Source organism: Genypterus blacodes, unplaced genomic scaffold, assembly GCF_046128005.1.
Source record: "Genypterus blacodes isolate CSIRO-AG114 ecotype Tasmania unplaced genomic scaffold, CSIRO-AGI_Gbla_v1 ptg000067l_1, whole genome shotgun sequence".
NCBI classification, from domain to species: Eukaryota; Metazoa; Chordata; class Actinopteri; order Ophidiiformes; family Ophidiidae; genus Genypterus; species Genypterus blacodes.
Window position 1 is genome coordinate 4,969,309 of NW_027466879.1, and position 13,326 is coordinate 4,982,634.

A 13,326-nucleotide genomic window follows, 5' to 3' on the forward strand; every position below is an offset into this window, starting at 1 on the left:
GCTTTGTTGTGACTGCCCAGTTCTCATATGGCTTTGGCAAATCATTTCTGGCTTCCTTACAATTTCTTCTGTTTTGAAAAGTCTCTGATTTGGAAGAAACTACAGTTTTGAAAATATCCTAAACCCTACTTCAGTTTGTAATTGCTCTCATGCAGGACTTATCAGCTCTTATGCGAATTAGAGAGAAAACGCAGCCAACATGGCTTATTAAGACACGGTGCTTTAGTCAAAATAAAATAGCAATTTATCTACATTTACAAGATATGATGTAATGCCTGCACAAAGTTCAAATCCTAATGTGCAGTGAAGAAGTGAAAATCTTACATTGAATCCTACAACGCACATTTCAGCTGACAAGGATACAGATGTTGAAACGCTGCACAATAAGGACACGGTGTTTAGAAATGTGTATTTTTCTGTACGTGTCAGAGGTTGAACGCAGATGACTGAATCCTTTGCCAGAGAGCATTTTGCCCATAGGATTAAGATTGGATGGCTGGGTTTAAACCTGTCAAAGCAGCAGACTCAAATCCCTCACTCACAAACACTTTGTGGCACGGCTCACTTGAGGTGCTTGTGAGCAGTGGTGGAAGGAGATATTTCTCTTTCATGCCACTTAATTCAGAGGGCTTTCAGCCGGATTGTGGAGGATTTGTAGAGCACTGAGCAAAGTAAGATTTTGTAAATTAGTTATCATTCTTTTTTATAACACAATCACGGTACAATTTGCTCTTTAGAATGACAAGTACGGCAGTCGTTCCCAGAATTTGATCGTTTGTTCATATTCCAAGTAATGGCAAATTGTATTTTATGATAAACATGCATCCTCTATTACACATTTAAATGACGATTCCGTCTGCAAATAACACTTAAAGTCAGATATAGAAAATAATTAACCCGGCTGCAGAAATCTGTGTGTGGTAATGCTTCTGGATGTGTCTGTAGTGTGCTGGTGAGCAACCAAGGGGGAAATTGGAGAGGGCATAAATGAAAACAAGTAATCATTTTCTGAGGAGAAGTTATTTGAGTTGAATTATAATGTCTTGTTATTTTGCCAAATTATACTGTGTTGGAATAAAAGAGCACAACTCCAGGGAATTGTCTTGTGTTCCATGCAAATGTTACACTGTATAGCTATTCATCAGTTGCTGGTTCTACTTGGGAATGTTAACAATGGAATTATTACTGATTCAGAAGTGACTGAGCATCTATCTATGAAATGAGTGGCCTTTTGTTCACTCAGACTGATAAAATAGCAGCAGTGGGTCACAAAATGTGGTCCGTGGCCCTGCCTGTGGTCTGCAGTAGACTCTGGAAATGTCTATACATCATCAAAACCCAAAGAAATGTGGTTATTGGGGCATATTATTCAGAAATCAAATGGGTTTCATCAAAACATAGTATTCTTTAAAGTGTTATTCTTCTATTTTGAGTTAAAAATGGCTTAACTCCTTTTGTGTAAACATGATGTGCTTCCATTATTTGTTCATCCCTCACAACTCTCAATTTCAGTACAGCATCCATAAAAACCTTAGCCTGAGGTTTTTCAGTGCCTTTTCTAAGAGCTGGTGAGGTGGCACTTTGATGTTTTGATTTGCTCAGCGGTGCTATTTAGTTCAAAAAGTTTGGGTTGTGCAGCTTTATAGGATTCAGTGAACAGCAAGTGTGTGATGTTAGATGAGAAGCTGGCAACTAAGTCAAATGGGTCCTGGTCTGGAAGGGAGAGAAAACCATCACAAATCTATCATCCAGCATCTAAGTGACGTGCACTTGGGCATCCCAAGCCAAATCTAAAGCACTTAGGCTCAGTTCACACTGCTGTGTCACAGTGTTGCAGCAGCCACATGCAGAGGAACAGCTAGAAGTACTTAACCATCAGAACATACGTGCACCAACTTCATAATGAAATGCACTGTAATTCTTGTCAAACTGAATTGTTTGCGTCTAGAAAATACCTTGACATTCAACAAATCTGCAAATGATTACGATCGATGTTTTGTTTACTTCACCTAAGGAGTGATTAAGGCTCAGTCATCATGGTAACAAGCCCTGTGTTTTGTGCGCCTGACAATCCACCCAAAACTCTTCTGCATAAATGTTTCCGCAAGGAGACAGTTTGTTTAAGATAAGTAACAGAAGACACATTTGGCTTTCTAATGATGCAATTTGTAGGAGACCGGGTTCCTTTGAATTTGTTTCCACTACTATCGATTCCAATGGGAACTCGTTTTCACAGCAGATAAATGTAATCGATCAGTAGAAACTTCACAAACGTCTCCTGCTGCTCGATCTACTGCCACTCTGCGCCCTCAGAAAAAACAAATATAACCCTTGATGAATCCTCACTTTACACAGTAACGTTAACCAATGAAAAGAGGATTTGAACACATAATGCCTGGTTGATAGTTGCTGCAGCAGCTTCTACGAACTAACAAAAACAGCAACTCTAACGTGCATGAACGCAGGTATTAAAGGAGGTGATTTCATTGAGTTTCCCTTTGTGTAAGCTTGAGGTCTCGCTCCTCTAAACATCTCTGCCTCCCCCCTGGCTGTTAGAGTTGTATACTCATGGAAATCGTTTAATAACAACCGTAATGATGCAACTCGGGGAAATTTTTGTAAAAGACTCCAACAGAAGACCAGCGACAGGCGCAGAGCAGAGGTTTGACAGATGAGCACCAGAAAAAGACAAACGAAATGTCAACTTGTTTATATACACACATGCACACTCACACGTACACGCACACACACACACACACACACACACACACACACACACACACACACACACACACACACACATATCACTGCACATCTCTGTGCTGTTAACCTCGATGTGGCCATTCAGCTCTGGGCTGCACATGAAACTTTCTCTTTAGGGGAAGCCAAGGTTGTGCAATGTTTTCACTTCTTTCAGCATCTCTGCTCTTGACACATTAATATACAATAAAGGGGCTGTTGCCTTAACTCCTTTAATTGGCATAACGGAACTCACCTCCTCCTGAACTTGGCCTGGATCGATTCTATCTATTGTTATGATCACGTTCAGATGGGCATTGTCATAACAAAGAGGTCAGATGTATATTGTGCCTTTCTATTTATTATGAATTGTTGCTCCAGAGCTCTGCTGTCGGAATAGCTATTGATTAGGAAGGCTGATGGTAGTTGGACTTGATTATTCATGTGAGGACTTACAGTACCTGGGCAGGATCGATATGGCCCCAAGGATGGGAACTGCACACATGCTCTGACACACACACACACACACACACACACACACACACACACACACACACACACACACACACAGTCTTGCAGGCATATACCGATCTATGTGCGTACAGAGAGAACACGGAGATGGCAGAATATAACTAATTACTCAAACGGAGGAAAAATAAATGACAAGTTGCCTTAATTTTTTATGTAAATATCACATACAGGTTTTTGGTGTTTTATATAGTGTCGTAATGATTTCAAGACCATTGCAGCATTTTTTTCCCACTGAATCTACACTATGTAATCCTGCTCTCAGTAGAAAGAAAACATGCCAAAACAGCAGCGGGGAGCTTGCAAGTCAGCTTTTAATTAACAAGTGAGTAACACCATCATATTTCGGGAGACAGAAATGCACCAAATAGCGAAACACGGGCTCATATTCTATTTGTCAGTGATAAAAATAACAAACTTGACAAGTTAAGTAAACAGCAACACTCTACAAACACAAACAGGGGCCTATTACCTGGAGAGGATATTGTGCTCATGCTTTCGTCTCTGGTGCCGGTGGAATGGTAATGGATGGACAATGTTGGCAATGGAAGCAATCGCCTCACATTAAATGAATGTACATCTGCTGGATTGTTTCCCCCATAGAAATCAAGAGGGAAAACCCCATCAATTAGCAGACACACACAAAGGCATGGTGTGCTTTGACTGACAATAATCAAGCCCCCCCCTCCTCCCCCGCAGCAGCCTACATCAAGCATCGGGCTGGTTAAGCAGTCAGAAAATGGAGCCCCATCCATGCATTCATTCTGACTAAAACAGAAAAGCTTACAAATGAGCGTGGCAAAACATTTATGCTTGGATCTCCCTTATGGATGTGTATTCGTGAATGCATGCACTCATTTGGCACACTTAAAAATTACAAGTGATGCTTATCCTCTTGGCTCGATCCACATTTAATTTCCGTAGTCAGCCCTGGAAGTTGACATATGGAAATTGGGAACCTGTGGATGTGTACAGTATATCCAAACTGGAAAATGGGCTCACAGAGCAGCAGCAGGTTAGCCTAGTAGTCCCCACTTGAGGATCCGACAGCGAGGCTCCAGATTTGGCGAAGGAAAAGCAGGAGGTCTCATCAAAAGCCCGGGGAATGACGAAAACCTCAGCTGCACAAAGCCCTCCTCAGAGAGAGAGAAGACTCTGTCGTTTACAGACAAGCCTGCTGCAACTGTTTGCTCTGTTTGTTCTAATTCCATACAACACAGGCTTTAACTGTGTGTTTTTTTCCCCAATGTGAGAAATAGGATAGAAATAGAAAACATGCAGAGCTTCTCTCATGTCACATCAGTCTTTTGAACATTGTTATGATGTGACAAATGCATTATTTTGCTGTGCACTTTGGCAGATGCAGTATAACTAACAGATAAATATGTACAAACACTGCATTCTATGCTAATCAGCTGGATTACTTAAAGGTGATGGATCTGACATGACTGGTAAATTCTGTGTGGCGTTTAAATCCTTTTTTCTTACATGTCTCAAAATATTTTCTCCACACATGCTTTAAAAATATTTCCCCTAATATGCTGCAAAGCTCGGTTCAGTCGAATGTATGCTGGAGCTTTTACTCCAAAATAGCTTGAAGAAAAGAGTGAGAAAATGGGAAAAGCAAAGCCCACGCCAAAAGTTCAGGTCTTCCATTGTTGCCTTGCAGTCACGTTTATTATTATACCGAGCGCTTGGGAATATTTAATCCGCGCACACACAGGTTTATGAAATGTGTTTTTAAGCAGCAAGCCTGATGAGAGCACTGCGCATTCTGTGGTGCTGCTGTGTTAATCCCTGCACTGTTATTCAGCCAGTGCAGAGAAGTGGAGACTGCAGCATCTTGGTCAGATTAGAATGACAAATAAAAGCAAAGTTACCGAGATAAAAGTCGAGTCTTGAGATAGTTTGTCTGTATTACGAACAATGATTAAGGTCTCGTGTTTGGTTCTAATACAAACACCGACAGAGAAACAAATGCATCCAGACTAACATTGAGGTATCGAGTAAACTCAACTGAATTATTTATTCCTCTTTAACTTTTTAAGAAGTCATCGCACCCTTCCGTCTCCAACTCACTCTTTCAAATAAAAGTTGGCCGTATTTGCCTTTGAAGTGCAGCATAGTTTGTCCTTTCTCTCACCAGAAAGCAAGGCAACGCGCGCTCGGTGTCTTCTTGGCAGCTCTTGACGCACAATGCACAGAGCAAGGTCAGTTTGGTCTCCCTGGCAACAGTGCAATACATTTGGCACATTGTCAGGCTATTTAATCAAGAGCGGCTCGCTGCGTGTCAGATGAACATGGACATTTCCTTTTATCTCTAAAACTGCTGAGTGAGGCGGACACCCCACCCTAAAAGTGGGGGGATGGAGGGGGGGACACGGAGGGACACGGGGGGACACGGAGGGGACAGAGAGAGAGAGAGAGAGAGAGAGAGAGAGAGAAGGAGAAAGGGAGGGAGAGTCTCATAGAGTGTTACCAGTTTCGCTGTTAGAAGTCCTTGATGATGTCTTTGTATTGATCAGACATTACCGCGGTTGGCCACAGTAAATCTATTCAAAGATGACCGCTGTAGCAGAAATGCTTTTGGAAATAAGGCAGCGACAAAAATAAACAAAACATTCCACAACTGATTTTCAATCCACTTAACCTCTCCGCTCTTCTGTCTAATGATAACAGGGCAGGAAAAAACGCACAGAGAAACAAAGGGAGGGGGGGGGGGGGGGTTAGTGTGTGTGTGTGTGTGTGTGTGTGGTGGGAGGGGGTGTAGTAGTTTTTGCATCTCATCTGTTGACAGTCAAGCATGTTGTTATCATTGTGTACTGCCCTCTAGTTTATCTCCCTCTAGAAGATAGTGGCCCGCTCCTCTTGACTATAGGGCCAGACAACCAATTATCTATGTGCCCTCTATCAGATGTGATTTATATCAGTAGGCTGTCCCTACTCTGCTGTCCCCTCGCTACCCATGATCAATCATCCCCTGCACAAACACAAAACAGGCCTTTAACAAAACAAACACTTAATGTCCTGGATTGGCTGCAGCGAAGACTTAGATATAAATTGTCTTCGATTTTGCTCTTGTTCATCTTTATAGAAATAATGCAGCACTGACATTGAGAGGGAGAGCAAGGTGGAGGTGGAGTGGGGATACAGCTCAGGATGTGGGAGAACATGTCAAACATATGTCAGGGATGTTCTTTCAAACTATTATTATCAAAACCTAAACATTAATATCTGTTATATGTTTATACTGTGCATGAAATCAGTTCTAGGCCGACCAAGTTGATGCATCCTGTGGACCAAATGCATCAAGGTGGGACTTTGTTTCAATATTTTGCACACATAATGCAAATATTTCCTTTGTTTTGACACAAAGCACTTACTTTATACATTTAGTATTATACTTTGTCCATTACTACTTAGGAAGAGTCCTGCGTTAAACTGAATTTTCTTACATGTCTTCATAAACTTATCTCAGACCTCTGAGGGTTTACACCTTCAGTATCAGTCTATCACTTCTAGGCATGTGCCATATAAGATACTGTGAGACATACAGTATATGATACAAACAGGATATACACAAGTACAAAATCAATACTTGTATATTACTAACTGAAACCTTGTACAAGTGGATTTGTCCATAGAATCTGCTTATATGTTACTAAAACCAGGTTGTAAGAAGCTGAAGTACGATTCCTGGAAGGGAAAATGAGATTGAAGCCATGTGGGAGTGTGAAGTACAGGAAAAGGTGCAACATTTATCCCCACAGGCAGACTCATCTGTTGGGCAGTTCCACCCACTGTGGGCTGTGGACACAGATGAGCAATGGCCCACGTCTACATCACCGCCACGCCCAGGTGGGGCTGTGTGGGCTGGTGTGGGGAAGATGCAGGCTTGATTGCACTGCAACTTCCCAGAGATCCTCCTGGTTGGCTGAGATGAAGCAGGCGCAGACAGACAGACAGAAAGTGTTAACAGAATGAACACAAACAAAGGCGGCGAGCACGTACTTTCCAAACTGCGCTATACTAGAATCTACACCCTCCCATCTGATGAATGTGAATCACTGCCGGCCTCCAGCCCTCAGGATACACCAGATTTCTTAACGGCTCTGCAGTAGTACAGGTACAGAGAAAACAACTCCCTTTTGTTATTGTCGAAATTAATATTTCAGGATCGTGAGGTGATCAATAGCAGAAGGCTGTCTGGTTAATGATGTAGAACCTGAGCGTGGTCTCACAGAGGAGTGATGGGTAGTGTGGTTTGTGGACTCTCTTCTTTCATTAAAGATGTGATCAGTAAGCACAACATGTCTCATACCCAAGGGCAGAGATTCAAGAGGCCTCATACGAAAGAAACTTTTCTTACTTTTATGGTATATAAGTGAAACGGAATGTCTGTGAATTACAGTCAGACGGAAGCAGCAAAATGGAGAGTAAAGAGGTATATTTGAAGGTTTTATTATTCATTTCAGAAAGATAGAGGGTTGGTTTCTCAGTGATGAAGTAGGTGTTTCTTCTGTAGTTTGGATTTCCCTTAGCTCCGTATTTGTCAAGACACATCAAGTAGAATAGCATTAGGTCAAAGAGTGGACACGTGTTTTCTGCAGATTCCTTTAAGCAACCATGCTGGTCAGGGCTTCTCATGAATTATGCTTTTTGAGACAGCAATCAATGCAACACACACACACTCACACTCACACACACACACACACACGCAGACACACACGCAGACACACACGCAGACACACACACACACACACACACACACACACACACACACACACACACACACATACATACACACAGACACACACACACACACATACACACACTCACGTGCATTCAGCCACAAGCCACAAGATGGTGTGTTAGGACGTGAGTGAGATTTGTCAGAAAGCAGCATTTTTAATTCCTCTACTTTCCAGCGCTCTCTTTCAGCTGTTTCTCTTTCGGCTTCACACTCACATCTTAACACCCGTGAAGTATGACTGCCAGCCAGCAGGATTGGAAAAGCTTCACTCTAGTACAGCAAAGTTTGTGCTGATAAAAACACAACTGCCCCCACACCAGCACAACGGCCGGACTCTGAGATGTTGGCTCTGTGAAGTGGCAGAGGATATCTGGATAATTCTATGATTGATCCTCTTGTGTTCTTCCTCCACTTCACTGAGCAGGACTTAGTCACTGAAGAGGGAGAGACATCTTGAGATACAAGATGCTTGAGCCTGTAGGGGCCCACATGTACACGCCATGCACATTTATACGCACACATAAACCCACCAAGAGCGTAGATGTGTGCATTGTGGAGAGTGTGTGACTGTGTGTGTCTGCATCGATGAGTCAACAGACTCTTTCTTGCCCTTTGTCTCTCTGCCACTTTCAGCTCAGAAAGCCAAGGAAGATCACATTAAGTGGGGCTGCTGTAGCGTAGCTGCATTTGGCTGAGTGCTGAGGGAGATATGGGGCAAGGCATTACTCTAAGTCAGTCCCTACAGGCTGCAGCCGATCCAGAAACAACAAGGCCAGTGTAATTCACAGAGCCAGATATCCTCACTTCAGTGGTTCCGGGGCCTGTTATAAGCGCTTGTTCTCTATTGAGAGAGGACATTTTCAAATATTGACAAGCACGTGTATGAGAGCGTGTCGATTCATCTGTGAGCAGAGGGCCGACGGAGAATGTTGCTGTTATATTGTTTGAAAAGTTATTATGTACTGTAAATTGGAAGAATTCCCCCGGTCCACGTTTTTGATGATTGAGCCAAGAGAAAAATGTGAATACTGTGATTAGTTGTGAATGCCGTGCACATGCTGTGACTCTCACTGTGATATGTACTTATTTTGTTTGTTTGTTGATGTTTAATTACTGGTTATTTTTCATGCAGCACTTTATTTACAGATTTAGAATTTATAAAATGGAAAGTACATTTATATATTATTGTGTATAAACAGCAAGTGAACAAGGCATGAAAAGTGTTTGATTTTTTTTTAAAACAGCGGCAGATAAATATGTGTTACAAATCATGTTGGGCTGGTTACTGTTTGTGTGCCCCTGTTCAGGGTTGATAATGGGGGAGTGTGTTTCATGTTATTTATGGTTGCAGGTTTACAGGCGATTGTTTAGTTGTTGGAGCTGTGAGCCGTAGTGTGAGGGGCTAGGCGTGAATCCCCATATGAAGCGGTCTTTCCTGGGGTTATGTGGTCGGTGTATGAGGCACAGGAAGCTGCTATGAAACTCAGATCCCCTGTGAGTCGTCTTCTCTCCAATACCAAACTCACCACATAGCCACATGTGGATGCGGCGGTGAGCGGGCTTTTGACCTGACTGACAAAATCTAAAGTGGAGCAGAGAGCACCCAGACCCAGACAGAATTAGACTTGATCTAATAATATACTGGTCACGACAAAATAATCCACTAGAATAAACAGAATCTAACTCTGTAGCTATAATATATAAACCCAAACTGCCACTCATCAAGTTCTGACTACAATGATTTATAAATCTAGTGCTGCAAACAAACAAACCAACACATTTTTAGTGACAACTCATTACCGGAAGAGTAACACTCTTCCCTCTCGTGACAAGGCCTACTGAGATACCATTTGGCAAGGCACCTACAACAGTGCTCCGGTGGAGTGAGGACCAGCAGGAGAACATTGTGTTTGTTCTCTGTGAAATGTGAAGCAGAATGTTCCTCACGACAACAAATACACTGTATTCCCTCCTAACGTATGCCTAGAGTGAATTAGGAAATCTCAGATGTTTTACATTTGCCATACCAGTCACAAGGTTTTGACAATCAGGATGTGAAAGTCAATTTTGCATATTCCTATGTTGCTGACAATTGAAGACACACTGAAATGAGTTCATTAGAAGCTACAAAGGTACAATAATGAGTGAAAACGCTGATTTTTATCATTTGAAGCAAATGTTCATATGATTCTGTCTGAATCATGTCCTAAATGCTATGCTTTGTTGCTAAATGAACCTGAAAAAAACAGTGGCTGTCTGTGGATTATTGATGTAATGAGTTTGACTTGGTTATTGTGAAACAAAACATAGTTATCAGTCTTTCATTTTCTATTTACAACAGCTGTGCTTCTCACACTCTTTGCTTGACTGTATTTGAAAGCTTCAGTTCATGTCCAATAGTGTGCTGATTGTGAAAGGGTTTGCAGAGTGTGAACTAACTGGGCCATTATACTTTATTGATGTACTTTGTTCATGGCCCAAGGGTGAGCGCTACTTCATTATCTTGGACTACAGTAGTTTGATTGGATACAGAGAGAGGCCAGGCCACTGTCATGTTACAGCAAAAACACTCCTCAGGTTGGATTAGTGAACTCGTCCCTTGCTCTTATCACCATGTTTCTGTGAATATCCGGGGGCAGACGCGTCTGGTGGAACAGCGACAACGTGCAAAGGTACGAAAGCTAGAATGGATGATGGGAAGGAAGTGCAGTCAGCTGCCGTCTAATTAGGATTCAAATAACCTGCTTTGTGGATGACCTCGCACATGCACGACTGGTTCATGCCTCACATAGATGCGGATGCAATGAAGTGTGCATAAAGAAGATGACGTAGCCGAGGCAAAACATCTGGGCACGTTTGGGAGGCATTTGCAATGCTAAACCCAACCCGACATGACACAAGCGTATCTCTGTCCAGGAAGCTCCATCAGCTGAATAACTGTTCTGCATCTTTTCTTCCTTCGCAGAAAGTGTTTGATATGCAGCTCAATATTCTTACACTATTCCCAAAAGGAATAGAGGCATTTAGTTGTCATGAAAAGTGCAGCATACAGTACATGGATGAGAAAGTAACCAGATGGCATTTACGCATTCATACTGAGCTCACTAACACATCCAAAATTAACAAGGAGCTGCACAACGTTTTCAACAATGGCTAAGGACTGGGATTGTCTAAAACTGGGTCTCGTCACACAATAAACAAACCAAATCACAACCCGTGCCTTGCAATTCTGTCTTTGCGCGTAATTTTCTGGTGCAATTCCATGGCCTGAAAAGCAAGTATGTCGTCTTACAGTGAGATCTGTCCTGAGACTATATGGACGAGTTTTACTGATTTATTTTCTAATGTATTTTTGATTCACACCGCATTTTTGCACGTACACAAGCTTCTTAGTGAAGGGCTTGTGTTTCTAACTACTATTCAAAGTATTTGTTCTAATTGATATGCTCCTTCTATGTTGGTATCTAAGCACACCGAGGTGTCATACAGTGATGATTTGATGGTTAACTAGTCTCCTCAAGCGGATACCTGTTGATAACAGCGTCCGCAAGCAACATCTGTGTTTTGTCAGTATGTCAGTATTTTTGACATGCATCCTGTAAGCCTCCAGGTTGGAGTGTACAACACTGCTTTGTCAGTGTAACAAAGGATGTTAACACCATGTATGCAGATGATATCACAGATGGTCAGCAGTACAGACAGACTCTTCCAGAAATATTCAGCATAGTGTGAAGACACACAGTTGACAGTTGACAAACCCATAACGTTTGGAACGCACGTGAATTTCTTCCAAATAACTGTCCAACCTGAAAATAATTGCATTCTACATGTTATTTCCATTCATTTTCAGAGTTAGTCGTGAATTTGCTGTGGATGCTGAGTTTCCAGTAACAAGGGCAGTTCAAATCGTTCCATCCAAAGCAATGTAGTAACGACACGTATTATACTTCTACTTCTTCTGTATTTCTGTTGGAAGTTTGACACTGTGTCAATATGATAATTTCCATGGCTGTAGTTAATAGTTGTATTGTGTTTGAGGGCCTCATATGGAATGGTGTCCACCTCCATTACATACCGGATGGAGAGAGAATACTAGAAATACACAAGTCTTCTTCTTTCTTCCTGTAGGTGTGAGGATAAATGTATTTATCTGTATATATATATGGTACATAAGCCCCTGAAAGAACATCCAGGGGTATCCTCCCTCTCACCCAAAGCATGCTAGGATAGTCTCCAGCTCCCACAGCACCGGACAGGCTAAGGAATGGAAAATGGATGCATAGATGGGAAAACCTTTGTAGTTATGTTCTTTCATCATAACTACACATGCATTTTTACTGAACCAGTAAGTACTGAGCCACATACAGTTGGTGCGAGCAGGCAGGGAGCATATTGTGCCGTTGTCAGAATGCAAGTTTCACCAGACTGATCTCAGTTGGCATTACATCTGAGAAAACAGATCTTTTCAGGAAGTAGGAAGGGAAACGAGTCAAACGCAAACATTAATTAGAGGATTTCAGGACACGGTTGACGTCTTTTAGTAAAACTCTGTCAAGGTGACTGAAAGAAAGAAGGAAAATGGTTGCATGTTGCATTTCCTCTCCAAAAATTGTCATGGTAACAGTCGCAAGCATGTTGTAATTGAAAATGGAGATTAGGTCATCAGAAAGTATCAGAGTATTTTTGGGAGATTTTACTTTTCTGTAAAAATACAGCCAAAAGACAAAGAGGTTATTAAATGCTGTGAAAACTGCGGATAGTGGATAATATGCAGTGTGTGTATGTGTGTGTGTGTGTGTGTGAGTGTGTGTGTGTGTGTAGCATTCCATCCAAGATGAACCCAGCAGTTATTTCATCTGATTAAGCACAATGTGTAAGAGAAGCAGGCAGCTGTCTTGATTTTTATGCTGAAGTAGCCATGTGATCTTTGACTTGAAGCTCACTGCTGACCCAGTAAGAATTAAGGCACTTTGTACTGCAACGGTTGAGGACACACACATACACACACACACACACCCTTAAGTGCCAGGGGGTCTGCTGAGGAGCAAATTTTGTAAAGATATTATTTGTACTTAGCCAAGGGCAAGTGAAAAAGATTCTGACAGCAATAGACTTTTTTTATGTGACATTGTATTATTGTGATGTAAAAAAATATATGAAATTTTACATTCAAAGGTGTTCAAAAAATCCACACTGACTTATGACCCTGTAGTATGTTAGTCGTGAACACAGTGAAGCATCTAGGACGCAAGAGCCCCGGATGTCTATTTAAGTAGGTGGTGGAGATTAAAACGGAGCATAAAAAG